Source organism: Neopelma chrysocephalum, unplaced genomic scaffold (assembly GCF_003984885.1).
Source record: "Neopelma chrysocephalum unplaced genomic scaffold, ASM398488v2 Primary Assembly neopelma1_65b, whole genome shotgun sequence".
In the NCBI taxonomy this organism is placed as follows: domain Eukaryota; kingdom Metazoa; phylum Chordata; class Aves; order Passeriformes; family Pipridae; genus Neopelma; species Neopelma chrysocephalum.
Window position 1 is genome coordinate 2,110,335 of NW_020897723.1, and position 18,721 is coordinate 2,129,055.

An 18,721-nucleotide genomic window follows, 5' to 3' on the forward strand; every position below is an offset into this window, starting at 1 on the left:
AAAGAAAAATATTCTACAGCCAAAAGGAAATTAATTTAATTGTAATAACACTTTTAATGCAGAAGATCAGTCACAGAGGCAGCCAAAGTCAGAGGAACAGGAATGTAATTGGATAACCTAGAGCTGAACGCTGGGTTTTGCTCATTTGCCGAGCACTCCTGTTTACATTTATAACGCAAGGAAAAGAAATAAATGATTTACAAATTGCCAAAAGCCCTGGAAAGTAATACATGTTGGTAAGGGAGCCAAAATGGTGAGCAAAGCCAAGTCCCAGGAACAGCTCAAGCCCATATCTAACCCTGACACATAACGATGCCATCCCTGCAGGAACACGGCTGAGGAGGGGAAAAAAACATGAATAAAGCCAAAGAACCTCCTTCACACCACAGATGTCCTGAAACAATTAACAGGTCACTATCTGGTTAGTTAAGGAATGATCAGCCCTAATCCCAAGCCTTTCACCAGCAGCCAAACACTGGCTCAAATCAGAGTGTGATTCATATGTCGCCAACTTCATTAGCTCCTGCTCATCTGAGTCCACCATGGAGAGCAACAATCCTGCCTCTAATCCCATCAAGGGGATTTTTTTTTTAAAAATTCCATCTCTCACCGACTCAGATAGAGGAATCAAATCCTGAATAATACATTCAATGAGTTACTTAATTAGCTGGGTGAAGGTGAAACGGAAACAGCTGAGTCAAATAATGAGATGTCAAGCACAGCAGCTCAGACGAAGGAAGGATTTGAAAGCATTCTTCCTGACAGAAGGAAAAACACAGGGCTTTCCCCGACACAGAATACTTAGGGATGTAATCTTACCATTCCAGTCCCTCCAAAAATATCAGCTGGGGGCAAAATAGCACAAGTGAACTGACAAGAACAAGGAGGGCAGAAATCATTCACATTACAACAAGCATCATTAAATAAGTCTTAGTGAACTACCAAGTTGCCACTGGTTTAAAACAAAGCAAAGCAATAAAAACCCACAAACAAAACCACATGTTTAAAACCACTGGTTTAAAACAAAGCAAAGCAATAAAACCCCCAAACAAAACATTTTCTAGAAAAGGGAAGCAGAGAATGCAAAACTTTTTTAATAGTAGGATGAGGATCAACCAAGTAGATTTATTCTCATTTAAGAAGAGGTTTTTTTCTCCCATATATCAAATATCTGACCAAAAATTTCACTATCTATTAATTAAGTCTATTTAACTCTCCCTATTGCTTTCCATAGTCAGAGCAGATCTGTTTTTCTGCCCTTAGCATTAGTTGAGGACTCTTGTAATCAGACACTATTTATTGCAGTCAAAACTAGCTAATGAATCCTTCCTTTATTTCTGTGTTTGGACAAATGGCTGGATTTATCCCTGCCCTGCAGTCCCTAAGTGATGATTTTGCCAGTATAAAGGAGCATAACATCACCTTTTAGCCCATGGGAGTTTTCACAGGATTCTGCCAGAGACCACTGGATAATAGCAGATATTCAAAACACTTCTTTCCAATGGAGCTGAACAGAAAGTCTGTACTTATTCAGAAAAATAATATTTATTATTTAGAGAAATAATTAAAAAATAACAAAATAAATAAGAAAAACTGTCAGTTTTTACAAAATCGTGAGTTGCAACTCAAAATAAACACCTGGTTAGATCTCAAATCCCAAATGGATACCTGTAAGATAAATAGAAAGTGTTTGTCTCCTGACTTTAACTACTCCTCAACAGAAAATGGAGCTATGTAATAATTGTTATATTTTGAATTTCCACAAAACCCATTGGATCCAACCAATATTGGCATATCCCTGCACTCCACTGTACAAATAGCAGTGCCTGCCTATCAGTCATCCTTGCCAAAAAAATCTTTACAGTGAAAAAAGTAAAAGTGAAAAAAAACAGAGGTGTAAACAGAAGGGAGTGTGTGACATAAAATGTGGGATTCATCAAATGCATGCAAGTCAGAAGTCACTAATCAGTTACTTAAAAAATCCAAAACAAACAGTAGTAGTAGTATATGTATCTATATATAATGTAGATCTAGATAATATGTATTTATAATATATATCTTGCTGATCTGAACACTCAACTACAACTGACAAGCTCTACAACAACGTTATTAAGCCATAGTAAGTAACAATCCTCTGGGTACCAGCTCCCCTACCAACAGTTAACAGACTGTTTTCTGCAATAACTTCACAAATCCCATCTTTGGGGACTTTGTTCAGTCTGATTCTCCCACTCTGCACCCACACACTGATCTCACTTTCAAAAATATACTAAATTTGCCTTTTTTTTTTTTTTATGCTCCCTTTAAGGTGCATCAGAAATATTAAAATATCTTTATCCTGAAAAGCTTAATGTATCTATTCCATTGCAAAACAGTCCATCAGCTCTTCATATTGCAGGACTAAGAGGAGTAGGTTATGGGACCAGAAGTCTTTTAAAGTATATTGATCCCCCCTATGACAGGAGAGCCTTTTTCTAGTCGCAAGTACTTTCAGAAAAGAAACAAATTAATTTACACAATTTATGTGCATTATTTACCTCGCAGCCACAGAATGATTCATCCTGTACAAATAGCAAATACAAATGTAAACCTAATCGTTTTACCTTCCAAAGTATAAGGACAGAAGGACAGTTTTAAGAGTTTAGTAAAATGTGGATTTAATTTTTTTTTCTTTCTCGGTGATGTGTTATTTCTGCTATAATTTTTAGACCTTTTCCATTTACTTCCAAATCTTAAATCACTAAAAATCCCAGAAACAGTCATCTTAAAAATTCAAACACATTGTGCTTCGCAGCTGCATTTCTTTTTCTCTCACATTAATATTGGATATCTAGAAATGTCTAAAACCCCAAAGTGTTGCCTTACCAGCTGTGCCTTTAATGAGCTATGCAGTTGATATATGCTGCAGTATGTAATGCAGTATTGCTTTGGAGAGTCTCAGTGGCTATATCCTTAGGATTTCCAGATGCCAGGGCAAATGCCACGAATCTTGAAATTTCAAACATATGGTACAAACCTTTAGGAAAAAAAAATTATGCAGAGTTGCAAAAAAAAAAAAGTAAAAAAAAAAAAAGAAAAAAAGTAAGTTACTGCCAAGAGCAGTAACACTGACAGACACTGAGCACGAGAATTCAGATTGTAGCCTCACCCTAAACGGCCACATAATTTTATTAGTAAAAGTAAGGACTATTTTACAGGAAGTACTGCACAGTGCTGAATTTGAGGGGTTGTTTTTTGATCCTTAAAAACAAGACCATTCCCAGCTGCGGTGCTCAGCTGGATAAAAGAGACCTGTACAATGCCACCCTTCCCTCTCCTGCAGTCACAGTAAGAATAAAAAGTTGTGTTTCTTAATTCCTGAGGTAAAGCTCTGTAAAAACACCATCACATATGCAAAGTCAAAAAGTGATGTAGTGAATGCTGTAAAAGTATTCCATACTGCAGCCTTTAGACTTAAAATAAATGACTTTTGATTAGACTCATAAATTAGTGAACATGTGGCTCCACCAGTTGTCGGGAGTTATCAGATAACACAAACTTTACATGGAACCAGAACTAATTCCTGCACTGTGTTACTGCAGCAAAGGCTGCAACAACAATGGCAGACATATCATGAAATGGGCAAACGTAGAAACATAATTAAATTAACTGATAATCATCTCTCTTCTTCTATCCAGACTCTAATTTAATGCACTTGCAAATGTAATGAGGTTCACTGAATTGAAAAATACTGTGGAAATAACAGAAACAAGATTAAATTAATTGCAAGACATACTGATAAGAAAGCTCGCTTCAAATTATGTGAAGCACATTTCTGAAAGCCATTGAAAGGCCGGTCACATATCATGCACCTTGATGACAAATAACACATTTTAAATGATATTTTACCAACTGGAATATCCACTGTGTTTCCTATAAACATATGCTAATTGGCTGGTGCTCTCTCATCTTCAGGTAAATAAACATGTGAAAAACACTTGGACAGTAAAAAAATTAAAACCTGGCCAACAACCAAAATGACTTCTACTCCAATCATTTCCAGGTAATTCACACTCTAAAATTTAAGATTAAGACATACTAAATGCATTTATACCTTGCAGCATCCTGGCTGAAAAATTACGGGTTTTTTTTCCCTAAGAAACCACAGTTTAAATTTCCACAAGCAGGAATAATAAAGCATTCATTTTGAATACAAAATAACTAACTCTCAATTCTGCCTGGAAGTTTCCTCGACAATGCAATATCTCTGAAGCACAGGGTCAAACACACAGCAACCATTCTGAATGATTTTTATGGAATTTTTTCTTAAAGAACTGAAGTGACAGGAATTCCACCATCTCTCTACATACCCTTTCCTAATACTTAACTGTATTTGATGCTTTAATTTAAGAAACAAGGAAATCCTCATATAAAAATACATTAGACATTTAACATCATTTATCTGAAAGGAAACATTGCATGTGCCAGCAGACTAAAACTTCAAACACTAGTGGGAGCTACAAGACATCCAAAGGATTTTTAGTAGAATCATATCAAGTAATTCCCATTTTGTATTTCCTTATACCAAGATTAACAACAAAGGATTTGCATTAGCACACAGTGACAGGCCACTTAAGCTCACATTCCCCCGACACTCCTGACAGCATTGTACTGCAAAGGGCAAACAGAGGGCTTCAATCAGAGCTTCTTGTTTTAACATTGAAAAGCAGACAATAGGTAGTTGAAGTTGGATTTCTGGGCAGCAAAACACTGCAGTGACAAGAGTAATACAAAAATCACAGCTAAGCTGAGACAGTCCCTGAGCTGGAGAGCAAAGAATGGAGAGAAATGTCGAGAAACAGTGTATTAAATCACAGGGCAGCATCCTTTAACATCAGGGCACTCTGGCCCTAACCCAGCAAAAGGTGGAGCAGACACTCTGAAGAAGGTGAGAATCCCACTAATGTCAGCTCAGTCCACGAAAGGGAAGCCAAGCAATGAAAAAGCTCAAAAGGCAGAAAATCCTAATGGCACAAAACTTCCTTCACGTTCTTGTTCTTGCAAAGGCCTTTGTGGAAAATCACACAAATGATGCTGAGTCATTTTTCCCACAGGCTGGATTCATCTGACCTGGCTTTAAGTGTCTGCAAGTGAGTTCTGCCAGCCAGGCTGGGCATCCTCCCCTGCTGACTGGGACAGGATCCTTCTCCATGGAGATTATGAAGACAGGAACTTGAACAGCTAGAGAACACCACATTTGAACTTAACTCTCATCCTGTCTGTACTGTAATTATCCCTTTCCAACATTGTGCCTTTTAGATATTTTACTAAGTATTTATAGAGAGTTCTATCCCATTGTTCTAGTTTCCCTATTTTTATAACCAATTAGTTATGAACTTTAATAAATACCACTCTCAGGGCTTCCTGTAGTAAAATTGGTCATTATTCACTAAATATTCCAGTCATAAGGAAGAGAAATTGTGAAATTAAAGGTGTATGGATATACTTGGAGAGAATTCCAGAAGAGTTTATGTAGTTTTGACTAATGCTTTAAAAGGGAAACTCACTGTTTATACTGCATATATGTCTTGTTACTTATAAAAAGCAAGGATTATACTGGTGACAGGTGGTTTGTCAAGGTGGCCTTATATGATTTGATTTTCTATTTTCAACAGGCCTTCAGTATAACTGTAGTTCCAAAAAGATCTGGTCCTAAGATCCATTAAAAACTGGCAATAGAGTAGGAATTGGTGTTAATTAGTCTGGGCCTTCTCCCAGATCTCTACCAATTAAACAAGTGTTTAGTGCTATTAAGCTTACGTGTTATAAATCTTTATCTGCATAACAGTATTAAAAAATGGAAGCAAAGGAAAGTAGAAGAGGAAGGAAAAAGTAAAAAAAAAAAAAAATAAAAATTTATACAGATGAAATGTTAAAAAAGGAAAGGAATATCACCTGTTTCTTTTTCTTCCTCTCTAAGCTTACCTGCCCAAGAAAGCATTTTAAAACTCATAATTCTGTCTGAGATGAATATTGTGAGGTTTTGGGATTCAAATAAATTTTACATGTCACGTAAGAGGGCAGACAAAACTGATTTCTCAAAGGGTGATTTCCCTACACAGTCCCATATATTAGTCATATCATTGGTAACAGAAGATAGCAAATCCAGGAATAAAAAAAAAAAAAGGGAAAGAAAAACAAACAAAAAACCAAACAAACAAAAAACCCCAAACAAACAAACAAACAAAAGCTTTCTAATCTACTTCAAGGTTAAAATACAATTTGGAAACTTGTCTGAGAAACAGGATTCTAATCCTGGGAACTGAAATGAAACACTAAACACAGAAGAGTTTTACATTCAGCAAGTCAGTTGTCTGAACAGAGCATGTGCTTTGAAGTGCTGGCTCAGATCACTGACCCATCCAGCTCAGTGTCTCATCTCTCCCTGTGGTCATAGCAGATGCTTCAAAGCCAGACAGAAACAAATGGCCTCTGTTCCCCACACCTATTTTTTTTCTGCAAATCAGTTATGAAAACCTACTGCTGAGATAAAATGTTTATTTACAGGAACTTAAATATCTATCCAAATGTTTACAGGAAAAGTCAATCATAATGTATTTCTGAGTAGAAGTGGTCACAGCACCACTCTGTGACAGAGTTCTAGGAGTGTTTGGATGCTCCTCTGGGGCACGTGGTGTCACTCTTGGGGATGTGCCTGTGCAGGGCTAAGGGTTGGATTCCATGAGCCTTGTGGTTCCCTTCCAACTCAGAGTATTCCCTGATTCTGTGAACTCCACCAGTACATCCAAAACTAGAGATTCCACAGCCTTGCCCTGGGGTTTATGGAATTCCTCTGTCAATAATTTTTTCCTCATATCTGAAAACAATTTGTGTCTGTTACCCTTCAATCCTTTTACTGTGCCCTTCCATGGTGCCTGGCTCCATCTTTTGTGCACTCTTAGCTAGCTAATAAAGAACCAGCTTAGTCCTTTAAATAAATAAATTCAGTTCTACCTGCATCTCTCAACGCTTCATGTGCCTTACTTGGGAGCAAGTATAAAACAAGACACAGCATTAAGCCCTCAGCCAACTCCCTGGCAAATTCAGGAACTGCACAAGGAGAATATAAAACCAGGTCATGCTCTTCCACTCTGGGACAGCCATTGGAATCTGAGTATTTTTTCCATTTTGCAGGAAAGGTAATCAGTCAGAAACAGGAAGCTTTGATAAAGATGACAGATGCATCTCATGACCAGGAGAGCAGTGGCAGAGGCAGCAGGGATGGAAGGTGACAAATTGCATTATGGTAACAGAGGCTCTCACAAGCTTGGATTAGTCTTCACTGGCTTCTCTGCCAGATATATCATGGCCAGAACTGGTCAGAGGGTAAATTTGTATGAGAACAGGAAATAATTGCCTAACAATAACAACATAATGGTCACCTCAGCTTTTAAAGATGATGAAACATCCCTATCCAGCTGGAGAGAGGATAATTTTTGGCTAACGTTCAGGAAGCAAATGTTGGTTGTGCTGGACCAGCAGAGAGGATGAACAGCCAATCTAATCACTGGCAGCTCTTTTTCTCAGGCATCCACTAAAGGGACATTTTGCACATGACATATATTTGATAAACCAGAGGTGAAAATGCAAGACAGGAATTTGCTAAAGCAATAGGGAAAAACTGTGAGTTTTGCATGCTCATATTTAGTAAGTGTGGGAAAATAACAGCAGAACGGGGAGGAGGATTGCAAACACAGTCAGGTGACCTGCAGCTGGGGTGTAGGAAAACACATATATCATATTAATCATTGCTTAGTCTTGAGTGCTTCACAAGTAGAATATCTGTGTTTAGGTAACACAGGCCTGTGACAGACCTGGAGGAACTCTACTGAACCTGCTGCAGATTCCTGCCCTGCTGTGGAAAGATCAAAGCAGAGCAGGAAACTCCACCAGTGTGGATCAAACAGCAGGTTCAGTGATCCCCCAGCGAGGACTGGGCTCCATGGCATCCTCATTCCCACCTGTGCCTCTGGCCTGGTGCTGCTTTGGGAATCTCCTGGTCTGTGAGGTAGTAAAACAGTTCATCCCTGGTTTTGGGGTTGTGTCAGCTCACACATCAAGTGATAAAATACCTCCTCCTGCCAAAGCTCTTGTTTCAGTGCAGGAAGACAGAAGGACCTCAACAGGACATGGGAACAAACCTGCAGCTCATCCCCAAACAGATGAAAACAAATGGAGAAGGGATGACATCGGTGACATCGCAAGTTACATCAAGACAGTTTCAAATAATGTCAAGTACTTAATTTGCAGCCCAAGAAAATCATGTTCCTTACATTTTTTATTTTACTTTTTTTAATTACATCTAATTCCTGAAATACCTGTACCAACAGAAACATGGACTTTAGGAATTCTGTGTCCTCCTGTAGCAAACATAGCCTGGAGTCTGCCTAAAAAAACTCCTGTAACTCATCAGCTCATACATAAGTATGCACATGCACATCTGTAAAGCACAAGATTTTAACAAGTATTGAGATGGCCAACTACTGGAATGTCTGGGTATGATGACAGCTTTGACCTCTGAACAGATGTCCTATAGGAAGGTGATATTTGTCAGAATCCAAATTATTGAGCTGGACATATGGCTATTTGAGCAACATTTAATTATTTTCAAGATCAGAAAGTAATACTGGATGTCTAATCGTTCCTCTGAGATTCAATTTTTCAAGCTACTGAATTTATATATATCTGCTGAATTTGTGAAACTACAAAATAAAAAAAAAAATAATGGCATTAATGGAAGTATCTTTTTGACACAATCACCTTCCTTTACCAATCCAGCTGACTTACAATTACAGAGAGAAACACACAGTGAATGAACACTGCAGTATCTGTCATATTTGAGTGCAAAACTCACCTTTAGACACAATTGTATAGATGAATTCATAAAATATATACCTGAAAATAGGTACAGTGACATAAAGAGTTTGGTTAAACTAAAAAAGCAAACTTTAAACTTAAAACATCACTCTATAAAGACAAGACAAGCAAAACTATAATTTTTGTAAAAAACCACAAAAATTCACAGATACAAACAACTGAGAATTTGGTATTTTTAAAAATTTTCTATACTGATTTCCTTGCAAAAGTTATCAGTGTCTTGGTATAATTTAAAAAAAAATGAGCTAAGTGGCAGGTGTTTTGAAGGGTCAGGGCAAAAAAAGATTGTTTTGCTGTCTGTTTCTCATGAACATTGCAATTCAGTATACATTGCCTTTTCTGAGTTCATAAGCATGTATACACACATATTTGTATATGTGTGTGGGTACACACATAATGTCATAGATATCCAGAGGAAATTACTAGAATATGAAAAAAAAAAATACAGAGACAAATGCAGTTATAATGGACAGAAAAAGGAGCCTAAGTACCTAAGTTGGTAGGTCAAAAAATTGTATTGACAAAAAACTCAAATTACTGATTCAGTCAAGAGGAAGGAACGAGCAGGAAGCAACCTGGGTGTATTACAACAGGGAAATACAAAGTGGAAACTAGGGGGTGTTATAAAAAGCATAGGCATATATGACAAATTTATTCAAAAAGCAATCTGTCAAGAGCTTTCAAACACAACAGCACCTCCTCTTTTTCAGAGAATCCCTGAACCATGAATCTCTGACAGCCAGGACCAAATTCTAAGAAAAAATTCCCTACGTACGACCTGTTCCACTCTTCCAGAGCTGATGAGCAAACACAGCACGTGGGAAAGAGGCCTTTAAATGACCAATAAAATAATGCAACCAAGATCCTCCACTCACGTGAGTCCACGTGAAGAATTCTTTGGGAACTGATAGGTTGAACTCAAAAAGGCCTTCAGAGGAAAATAAAGCCCAGAAGTGCTCTCCTGGGAGATAATCTTTGCACCACTCCTGGTTCTGTTCAGACTCAGGGAATACATCCAGCACTGCCCACAGGGCACAGATAGATAGATAGATAGACAGACAGATAGACAGACAGACAGACAGACAGATAGACAGATAGATGCTGCCAGAGCAGCAGCTGCTGGGACCTGCTTTGGGATCTCTGGTCTCTTCCAAGTCACAGAACCACTTTACTTTCAAGTCAGGGAGTCCAACGCACAGCTCAACGGAGAAGCAGAAAGACAAGGACAGCTGAAAAGGTCACTGCAATAATTTAAACTTACACCCCTACAGAGCGACCTTCCTTCTCTATTTCTTGAAACAACGTGCACTTTTGGTGTGAATAGTGATGAAACTACAGAAAAGAACTTCAGCTCATCAGCCTGTGCAGATTGAGGGGAGCCAGTGGAGCTGCACGTTGACAGCTTGAGCCCTTCCCAGGGGCAGCAGGGCTTCAGGAGCTGCTCCAGTGTGGGCTCTCCACAAGCCACAGGTCCTTGAGGGCTCTGCTCCAGCATGGAGTCCTGCATGGGTTTCCATCTGAATCCCTGTTCCACAGCTCCAGGGACTCTAGATCCCTGTACAACTTAAAAAAAAAATCCTTTGGACAGATAACAGCATGTGCCCCTACAGAAAATGCAGTTGGAGTATCACAGCTACCAAAAGAGAAAGAAAACCCTTCTGCCAGCAGTGGGACCCAGCACTGCCATAAAACAACTGGAGATCCTGCTGAAACCCAAGGATCCTTTAGGAATTACTCAACAAGTCTGAATGGTCAAAATCCTATTGAGGTACTCAGCAGAGCACCTGCTGACCAAGGGAATATTGCTTATGGTATTTTCTTCTATGCTTGTTATCAGTTAATCTCAAAATTCCAGCAATGGCCTCCATCTCCTTCATCTTGAAAGGAAGGTAAAGCCCACCTTAATTACCTCTATCTAAATTACCTCTTCCACTCTGTATAATATTCCTGTGGATTGTTATGGAAAAGATGTAAGTGCTGGAAGGCAGATGAACAAATATATTGTAATCACAGTAGGATGAGAGGTATACTGAGTCCAAATATCTGTGGAATCCTCAGGGTTACCCAACACATTTAAGAATGTACTATAACTGCAAGCCCACATAATGTGCCTATTTATAAAGTTAAGTTCTCTCCTTGATTAAGTTAAAAGGAGCTGATGTGGCTGATTTCTCTGTGTGCAACCTCAATTTAAGTCAAATCTGCTGGTTTATATGGTTCTCTGTATTCTTTCTTTTGTCATATAAAGTATATTTTAAACAACAACAACAAAAAAAAAAAAGCAAGACAAACCAAAGAAACAAACCCAAAGCAACATCCAAACACACAGTTGATTTAGGGTTTAAAATTCTACCTTTTAAAAAAACCCTCAGCATTTGCATTCTGACAAGCAATAAAATGCTAGTAATCAGAATCTTGCTAGGACACATGAAGCATGTAAATCACAGTCAATTATAGCTCAGAAGTTTTCAAGTATTTATTCAGTATTTGTAAGCAGGCAATTATTGTCACTTCCCTGTATCCAAAATAGCTCTTTTCTAAAACTCCTTTTCCTTATTACTTCATTGTGAGCTCTTCTGTGTATGCAGCACCTCAGCTGAGTTCCTGAATTATTACTAATCAAACAAATCATCTCTCTCCATGAACAAAAAGTACATTTCCTCTGATGGAGATTGCTGTTTCATTAGTTTGGCTTTCTTGTATACAATGTGTAATCACCCACGTTCTCTCACTGTGTGACCCATTGTCAAAATGGGGAATTTAAGCCTTGTAATTGTCTGGGATTGTAGAAGCAGCTCTGGTTCAGATATTCAGGTTTGTCTTATTAGTCTCACTCATACTGATTTTCCAAGAACTGATGACATATTTGTAAGCAATATTAAATGTCCTTCTCATCAAATTACAATGTGCAGTCATTACTATTTCTTGTCATCTATCATACCTATCAAATCTCAAATGATAGAAATTCACTGATCTATCAAATCCAGCATCTAATTAAGACAATGAAGGGGTTTGAGAGAATGCTTTCTACATCTTTCAGAAAATATTAATGCATTGCACTGAGGGCCAAGCAAAACAAGACTTTAAAGAGACAAATGAGAAATTCTAAACCCCTCATATAGCACGACAGAAAACAAACAATAAAAAATATCATCTGCCATGCCCAGGAAAAAGAAACTGCTAACTGGGATGGGATTACTTTTAAAACTTGTAAGACTGATGCCTTCCATACACTTGCTGATACAGCCTTAAAAGCTGTGATACATCACAACAAGCAGCATGGAGCTGGAGTTAAAATGTTTTGGGTTTCTTTTTTTCTTATATGTTGGGTTTGATTTTCTAGTGCCTGGAGATGCATATAAAGGCCACATGTGTTAAGGTGTTAAAATGAAGTCATTGTTTTTAAACCTTATACTCACAGCCTAAACTTATCTAATTTTTTATTTTAAAACTAAAAAAAAATGCAAATATCCATTTTTAAAAGCTTTTAAGGATCAATAAATTATCAAAAGAAGATGAAAACAAGTAATGTAAGAGTTTGCCTTGTTTCATCATATTATCCATAAAAAAAGCACAAGTGGATTGAAGACAACTTGTAACATAACCCACATTTTTAGATTAGACCTTTGCTATGATAATATTCTCCATTAGAACTATAATTCTATTGCATTTGACTGAAAACAGCCCAGGCTCATGTCAGCACATGCAGCAGATTCTTCTCTACAGAGACTGATGGTAGGTATACATTCAAAATATATTGCAAATTATATTTGAGACGTGGGAATCTTGTGAAGCACCTGTTAAGGCCAGGAATTCAAATCTGCTCTGTGGTTGAAGGAAAAATTTAGTCTTTTTGCACCTTTGAAGTAATGTTTTCTAAGAAATTAATACATTTCTAAGAAATTAAATGACTCAAAAAGAAAATAATGTGCAGTAACAAAGCAGATACCGATTTTTTACTTCTAATCTCATCAGGACCATCCTCAAACCCTAATTTAACCACAGCTAGGCCAGTCTCCAGAACAGACACTCCTGGAGTTTGCTTCACCAGCAAAAACTTGTTTTTGCAAAACATGTTTTCTGAATTAACTTTCCCCTCCTCAGTTTTTGAATATTCTGGTTGTCCATAACTTATTGCCTCAATAATTCATCACATTGCTTTCAATCCCATGAAACAGAATTTAAACCTTCTCACCTGATGCAACACATACAACTGCCCTAGGATTAAACAACCAAATGTGTAGGTAGTACTTTCATTCCTGTTGCAATAAAAGTCTGTATAAAATGGAATAAACTAACTCTAGAAAAAGAATTTGCTAAGCACCACATGCCCTCTGGCCATTTATTATAGGAGTAGAAGAATACTTCTGCCTCTGATTTACAACTACTTCAACCTCAAGGATTCTTTAAGAAACAAAACAAATCAACTTTTTACTTTCATAGAAACAAACATTGTAAAACACTGTGTTAAATTTATGTCTGTGAAACAAAGGAAGAAAACCCTTTTCCCCCAAGTTATGATTCCTATTGTCCCCTCAAAGACCTTTTCTCTGCTTCCTATCACAAAACACTGTAAAAATATTTCTATGGCAATCCTCTCCTTTGCCTTATGGCAGAGATTGTCTCCCAGTTCATTCAGAACCATGACCTCAGAGGTCTTTTCCAGTCTTTAAGACTCCATGATTCTACGAACATCAAAAGCGGGTAAAAAAGAACAGGCTACTGATTACCTTGGCCAAATTTTTAAATTCAAATGTATAGAGAGTTAAACCTGTGCAAGCCTGTAATGGAAAAGAATGGGGGAGGGGGAGAAAAAGTGTGTCAAAGAATCATTTTGCATTTTTTGAAATTCATAATTGTACCACAGCCTGATGCTGTGAAAGCCGGCGTGAAAAGTGAAATGCAAAGTGTTGGTAACAAAGCTGTGAGATGAGGCTATTTTGGTAATGTTTGGGTTTTTTTGCTAATATTTTTTTGCTAAGATCCTTAAATTATTGAAGAACAGCTATTTAATACAAATGAAAAAAAAAACCACAAACACTTGTAGCAATTAATGTGTTTATGTTGTGCTTGGAAGGAAGGAACAACATTTTACAGTAATTTCCTTGTGAGAAGGTCATTTTCCACGCTGCAGTTGCAGCTGCATCGTAGATCTAACAGATTTGCCTGCAATGGAAAAAAAACGTAACTTTTACTAATAGTGAATGTAGCACTCAGACACAGACAGCTGGAACAGCAGGCACTGACACAGATGAAATGTGTGAGTTAGAAGGTGAAATCTGCTGTACATGCTCCCTACCCTGAGCTGATGCTGGGGGCTACAACAGCCTTTCTCACTCCCAGGGGGGTTTTCACCATGTACGTGGCTCGCAAAGGTTTTATGGTTTTGTAAAAGATTTCATGTCCTAATTTAATTGTCACAGTTCCAGGACTTTTCTGACTCCTTGCAAGCCCCAGGAGGCAGCCCACTCAAATTTCAAGCCTCCAACCATAACCTTTCTTAAGCTGCCTCCCACCAGACAGAGGATTTGATTACAATTCACTTTTGCTACCGCAGCAAACCTGACACCAGCTCAGCATTTGCAGTTCTCATCTGTGGAAGGGACAGCACTGGTGACTGGCAATAACAACTCCATCAACTTCCCCAAAACAGGGCATCAGCTATTTAGGACAAGCCCAGGACTGAGCAAGCATATAACTCAATCTACATGTTCTCCCATGTTTACCCAGCACTTCCCAAATGCTTAAAATGCTGTCAGGCCTAGAAAAATAGCAAATAACACACTATTTGTTCCCATCAGGGTGCTTTTTGTTTCATGGAATTTCTTGGTTTAATATCCTTACTGCTACCAGAATATATTCAATTAAATTTAATTTCAAGGGTTTCTTGAAATTAAATTTCACACCAGGTAGCAACAGGGTCAGAATCCCTCTAGAGTCTGGAATTTCAGTTAGTTACATCCATCTTCTCTTCCCCACAATGATTTCACAGGTTTTGCAGGAACCAGAATACAATCTCTGATCCATCCAAACCTTAACAAACCAGATACAGTAAACTCAAAGATATAATTCTCCCTACTACATTGATACAAATGTTGATAAGGAATCTGCACATACACTTGTTTCCAGAATGTCACTTCAACTCTTCTCTGCTTGGATGCTAAACCACCTGTGACATGGACAGGATTTCATCTTCTTCCCCAAAAAAAGAAGACACATGCACAAGTCCAGATTTAAGACGCTGGTTTTGCTGGGGAGAAGCTTGGTCCACAAACACAACAGATTTCTTCCAAGTTTAAATAACTTCTTGGTTCACATAGACTTGCTCAACACAGTTTAAAAGCACCTCTGACTATCAATAAAAAGGTAGAAGGGAAGAGTGAAAGACAACAGGAGGGAAGGAGAGGAAGGGAGAAGCCACAATTCCCGCAAAATAAATACAGAAATCTGATATTTGCAGTAAACATAAACCAGACAAACTGTCCACGATAGTGGAACAAAGAAACAGGCTTTGGAGTTTATAGTAATTGGCAGAGCAATTAATAAGACATATAGCACATGGTAAAATCAGCTCTGCCATCTGTGTCAATTGTCCCCAAGTGGAAGCTGTGCATGTTTGCCATGTTCATCAGCATTAAGATTGCTGCTCCATGCCAAGTCTTATTTTATAGGCTCCTATTTGTTCCAATGCTAAAATTCTATCCGCATTTCTATTTAAAACTTCTCATAACAATACCAAAAACTCCAAACACAACACATAAAAACCACATAGCACTGGAATTTTTGGCTAACCTTAGTGCCTTCAGGGCAATTAACATCCTTTGTTGGGTTTATAAATTGATTTGCATAACTGTTTACAAATTATTGCATTTGTTAAAAATGCTGCTTATAACAGGTTATACTGTAAAAGCAGCAGAAGTAGAGTGGCTTCTCTGAAGCATATTTAAGATCTGAGACAGAAAAAAGTATAATACACTTTAAACTAAGATGAACATCAAGATCACAAGCAACAGAAAATAATATTGTTTCTCTTTTAAATTCCTAAATAATTGTACGGGGGGTTATCCAGCCTTCTCTTATCTTCAAACACCCTGTACTGATAATGCCTCCAGCAAAAGGGAGCAGTTATAGCCAGTATACAATCAGTCCCACTCCTTTACAAACAGGATCTGAATTATTTCCGATCAGCAAGATCAGTTTGTTTGGCCTGAAATGCCATCTGCCTGTCTCTGCTTGATGCTGAGCCACAGGCAAATGACTGGTGACAACCTTCAAGGGAGTCAAGAGTTGGCTCAAGAGCTGCAGGTTGGAACAGTGATGTTGTATACAGAGTTCTCTTGTCACCACTGAACTGCTCCTCCTCCTCATCCTTTGCTTATAGCATTGAGTGCACATATATATATATATCTGTGAATATGTTCTTTTGTAAATCCACATTTTTCTTTTCCATGATAGTTGGGTTAACTCAGTAATAACAGCTATTTGGAGACAGATTAATTAAGATTTTCATGGTAGCCTCTGTCTCAGGAATCACAAGGCACTTGAGTTTTTGCATTTATTAGTGTGACAGCAAGAGCTTCACGTGAAACTCCCTCACACTGCAGGCAAAACAAACCCCTGAGAAGGCACAAGACAGAAGATTTAGTTTCATGAGGGAAAAGCTACTTTGGGGGAGCTCCTGCAGAATATCCCACTTCATGAGTCACAGGGACTTGTCATAGAATTTACTTCTGCAAACACCAGAGGACAGCTGTCTTTAAATCAGACATGTTAAATGCACTACATCTCTTCAGAGGCAGTTATGTTCTGTAACACCTACACATCCAAAATAAACCAGCTTTCTTAGTCAGTGGTGTCAACAATGGTAAGCCCCAGAGAACAAAGGAGAAAGGATAATGCTGGCCTCTGCCAAAATACTTATTAATTACATTGTCTTTCAGATGCTTCTCTTGTTGAAAGGCTGTTTGGTGCCATATGAAATAAGGAATAACACAGTCTCTCATAAGATGTTTAAGACACTGACCAATAATTTGCAAATTGCCCTTAATTTTTACTTGTTTTTCACTGAAGCAATGTTCAAAAATATTAAATAAAGGAGGAAAATTCCTTATCTGTTCAGCTTTTCTCTGCACACAGATCGCTGCTGAACGCCAAAGGAGAATCTAATCTAAGGTCAAAAAGGTGACTCTGCTGTGATGTATTTAACTGCTGACCACCCCACTGAGACTGTCAATAAAAGTAGCTGATGGTGCCAGTTGTGCCACTTTTTGCAGAGTGGGCATCTGCCTGTTACCAGGTGGACAGAAAACCTCAACTCATTTCAGACATGAAACTGGAGAGCTGTCATCTGGTAACAGATTTTTATTACTACCAGGAGTGTATTTGAATTCAAAGTAATGACCTGGAAGTACAAAATTCCATATTCTGTAATCCCCCAAGCCATGCAATTCTCTCTCTTGAGTTGCTATTGAGTATCTCTATAGCTTCCTCTGCTGCTCCTGATTTAATATAACGCTATCAACAAACCTCCTTAGCGAGCGGGGTCACGGCAAGATTTACAGTGCTTTTTCACAGGACTGCAGGTGAATTTATTTTACCCAATATATCCATTTAGATCCATTTTCCTCAGAACATTATTCTTCAAAGACAACTTAGCAAGTTCTTCAGCATCAGATAAAAGTCGAGCTAAGTGGTGCAGAGATGACAAGGCGTCCTGCATGACCTTAGTCAGAAGTTTAAGAGCAGGATAAAAGTCAGAACTGAACCTAGAGCCAACCACCACAGCTGTCTTGTCTAAACATCAAGGAGACAAACGTTGCTCCTCAGGCATGTTTCTTCACCAGACTGACACCCACTTCTTCTGGGTTCCATTGAGCAAGCAAGGATTGCAGCAATATACTGAAGGAAAGCAGTGTCACTCACCAACACCCAATGCACTATGTGAGAAAGCTCTAGGCGTCCTGCAATGACATTAATGGACAGGCATTAATGGGAAAAGTAGAGGAAGTTGTATAGATAGGCATAAATACAGTGTGTCACTGAATACTGGGCACATTCATCCTAAATCATGGTCAAGGGCACTGGCCTTCACTCGCCCTTACCCTTCTGCTCTTACACATTCCAACCCCAGTTTGCTTTTTCTGCCCTCCAGGGTGTCACACACACAGAGGTTCTGTCAGAAATCTCACTAACCAGGACCTCCAAATTATTGGAAAGTTATGGGGAGAACTTACAGCAGCATCCCAATGCCTAAAGGGACTCCAAGAAAGCTGGAGAGGGACTTCCAACAAGGGCATGTAGTAACAGGACAAGGGGAAATGCCAGAGGGCAGGGTTAAATGGGGTATTAGGGAGGAATTCTTCCCTGTGGTGAAGGTTGTGAGGCCCTGGCACGGGTTTCCCAGAGAAGCTGTGGCTGCCCCATCCCTGGAAGTGTCCAAGGCCAGGCTGGACCAGGCTTGGAGCAACCTGGGCTAGTGGAAGGTGTCCCTGCCCATGGCACAGGGTGGAATAAGATGAGCTTTAAGGTCCCTTCCAACCAAACCAATCTGTGATTCCATAATTCTGTGATTTAACCCGTCTCAAATCAAATCTCTGTGTACTAGCTGTGAGTTAATAAATTAACTTGGGTTTATAAAGCATTTCTTCTGAATATTTGGCCTCTGATTTTACAGTTACAGACAAAATATCAAATAATGAAACTCTTCTTTCTACGAACACTCAATACACAACAGAACTGATTAGCTTTCAATATTATGAAATAAAACTGCTCTATGTTCCAGCTTCTTATTTTGCAAATAAAAACA

The 18,721-nt window shown here is 38.5% G+C and overlaps 1 protein-coding gene across 19 annotated transcripts in view; it reads right to left on the minus strand.

The window, feature by feature from the left end:
• RBFOX1 (RNA binding fox-1 homolog 1) overlaps positions 1-18,721 on the minus strand; it is a 1,129,454-nt gene that overhangs the window by 537,752 nt on the left and 572,981 nt on the right. The window contains exon 2 of one of the 19 annotated variants that reach the window (XM_027684212.1): positions 17,839-17,876. The exons of the other annotated variants lie outside the window; for them this stretch is intronic. The gene's annotated coding sequence lies outside the window, so the exon portion shown is untranslated. The remainder of the gene's footprint in view (positions 1-17,838; positions 17,877-18,721) is intronic. 19 annotated transcript variants of the gene reach the window in all.